Source organism: Trichosurus vulpecula, chromosome 3, assembly GCF_011100635.1.
Source record: "Trichosurus vulpecula isolate mTriVul1 chromosome 3, mTriVul1.pri, whole genome shotgun sequence".
Taxonomy (NCBI): domain Eukaryota; kingdom Metazoa; phylum Chordata; class Mammalia; order Diprotodontia; family Phalangeridae; genus Trichosurus; species Trichosurus vulpecula.
The window spans coordinates 28,988,636-28,991,643 of NC_050575.1; positions in this window are offsets into that span (position 1 = coordinate 28,988,636).

Sequence of the window (3,008 nt, forward strand, 5' to 3'; positions counted from 1 at the left end):
AGCTCCTTGAAAAGCCCATCTTTAGTCACAGAGCAACCTGCCAGGGTCACTGTGACTTGCTTGGGGCTGGAGGCTTTGACACATTGCTGTGGAATTGTGTAAGGAGTGACGCTGCTGCTGCTGCTGCTGCTACTGTTACTGCTGCTGCTGGGCCTGTTTGGTGTGGTAGTCTGCCAGCTCAGGGGAAATGCAGCTCAGTCAGCCCCCAGCTGTTCCATGAGGACAAGGCTGAACCAGGGGAGAGGTCAGGGACTCTCAGTGTTGGGAGGGCTATCAGAGGTCAGAGGGCTCAAGTCCCCTTTTTGTTGCTGTTCAGTCATTTTGCAATTGTGTCTGATTCTTGGTGACTCCATTGGAGGTCTTCTTGGCAAAGATACTGGAGTGGTTGGCCATTTCCTTCTCCAGCTCATTTTACAGATGAGGAAACTGAGGCAAATAGGGTTAAGTGACTTACCCAGGGTCATACAACTAGTAGGTGTCTGAGGCCAAATTTGAACTTGGGTCTTCTTGACTCCAGGCCTGGTGCTCTATCCACTGCTCAACCTAAGTACCCACCAGAGCAGAAATAAAATGGGCCTTGTCTTCATGATCCATGAGCCATGGAGAATCAGCCCTGAGAAGGGCCTTTACAGATAATTTCACTCAATTTGACTCACCAAGTAGTTCTTAAGTATAGTTCTTATGCCAGGCAAGGCACTATAACCAACAAACCTGCCTTGGAGTCAGGAAGAACTGAATTTGAGTCTTGCTACTAGGTGACCCTGGGCAAATCACCCAGGGTTCCATTGTTACAGGCAGTTCTCTGAGACTTGAAGACCAGTTGCTCCCTGTTGTCTGGAATTCCCTACAGTGGTGAAACCACAGTTTGGATTAAGAAAAAAAAAACTATGCTAGGCACTGGAGATCTAAAGATAAAATTGAAACCTTAGCTTCTTTCAAGGAGTTTACATTCCACTGGAAGGAAACAACATGTTCAAAGATAAGAGGCAATAGAAACAACATTTGGAATCAAAGGACCTGAGTTCAAATGCTTGCATTGCTAGTTACTACCTCTTATAAGTCATTCAATCCTCTTTAGCCTTTGTTTCTTCATCTGTAAAATGAGGATATTGCACCAGCCGGCCTCTGAGCCCTTTTCTAGCTCTAAATCTATGACTTTATGATCCTTGGGTGTCAGTTAAGTAAAAATCAATGAAAAAATTCATTTTTTTTAGTAATTTAGCAACAAATAAATCCAAGTCTTTAATTAAGTGGCCATGACTAATGAGATCTGCCTCCCAAAGTGTCATTTCTCCTTATTCATGGAACCAACCCTATAAAGGGAGGGTGGGCAGGCAGTTGGGACTCAGTGGCCCCTGAAGGCAGTCTCTTAGGGACCTTCCACTGAGTAGAGTCAGAGGGCCTTTGACTGAGATCTCTCAGGTCTTCTTGGCTGGGCCTGGTGGATCATGGAGAAGATCCTCGCCTCCATGACAGCCCTTGTCTCTGGATTAGTGTACAGAAAACCATGAGGCCTTTCCTTTGAGGTGCTGGGTGCACCCTGTACTTTGCCTTTGCAAAGTCTCCTGACAGACAGCATTTGAGGCCATGCTCTCTGAGGGCTGGGGATCTCCTGTTTACATTGACTGTTGACTCATCTTAGGTGGAATTATGTACAGAAATAAGTCAACAGAGGCCTATTCACGCTGAGCCACATCCAGCTATGGTCTGTGCAGAATGCGTGGCTCCGGTGTAGACAACATTCTTGTTTACTGTGTACCTTTCCAGGTCAGTGAGTCCTTAGCTTCGCAGACGTGCTTTTAGAGGAGTGTAAAACCCTCTATGAATAGTCTCTCAGTTTGTGTAGAGCAATTCACCCTTAAAAACTAGCCCAACCAGGGCTTCTTTTGGAATCTCACTGTATATGCATTAAGAAGTGGTCACTTCTAGGCGGGGCATCAGCTCACAGATGGGCAGCCCAGCCCACATCCTGGGCTGGGATTGTTTGCCCAGCTGGGGGACTTTGTAGCAACTGGCTTGGGTTGTCCCTAGGACATCACCTCTCTTGCCCTGTTCAGAGCCCTTGTACAGAAGGAAGGGTCTCAAGGAGGCTGCATTGTACATGGAGAAAGCAACAATTCTAGAGACAGAGGATCAAGGTTCAAATCTTACCTTTGATGCATATTGCCTTGTGGGACCTGGGACAAGTCTCAGTTTACTCATCTGTAAATAAAGGGGTTGGACTAGTTGGCTTCTGAGGTCCCTTGCAGATCTACACATAAAACTCTTGTGACTCTCTCCAATTCCCATCTGAGGAAGAGGGAGAAAGGAAAGCTTCCTTGGGATTGGAGATTCTTTGCTCTGGGAGATAGATGTGTTTAGTTGGATACTAGTGATAGGGTCATTTCAGGTGGGTCATGTCTATAGGGCAATTAGGCTGCTTTTGACAGGGACTGGAGGCATCTAAATAGAACCTGTAGACTGTGGGGCTGCCTCTGTGGCCTTCTTGAAGAGGCCTTTCTCCTCTCAGATCCACCCCCTCCATGAATGTTGCTGGGAAGTCCAGAGCCCTCTCTTTCCTCCCAGGTGTTCTCACCTTAGAGAGCAATGCCAAATAAATCTTGTCAATTATGTCAGCCCCTTGCCTGACTCCAAGCACCATCAGATAGGCTGAGAACAAAACTATTAGTCATCCTAACTTGTACCATCCATGATTAGTATGAGTGCCTGGAGGCTCACCTGCTCATTTGTACAAATCATTCAAGAACCAGCAGATAGAAGTGATAAGTATGTATTTGAGAGAGATAAGACATTTACAGATGAAGAAATATGTAGTTGAGAGAAATAAGGCATTTCTAGATGAAGGCCCAGAAAAGGATAAATGACTTGCCCAAGGTTACCTGGGTAGTCAATAGAAGAGTCAAGGTTGGGTTAGGTAAAGCAGACAATTTTTAGGGCATCTTTTCTAGCCCCTTCCTCATACCAGGAGGTGAACGGTGTGGTCTGTAAAAAAAAGGCTGCTCAGACAA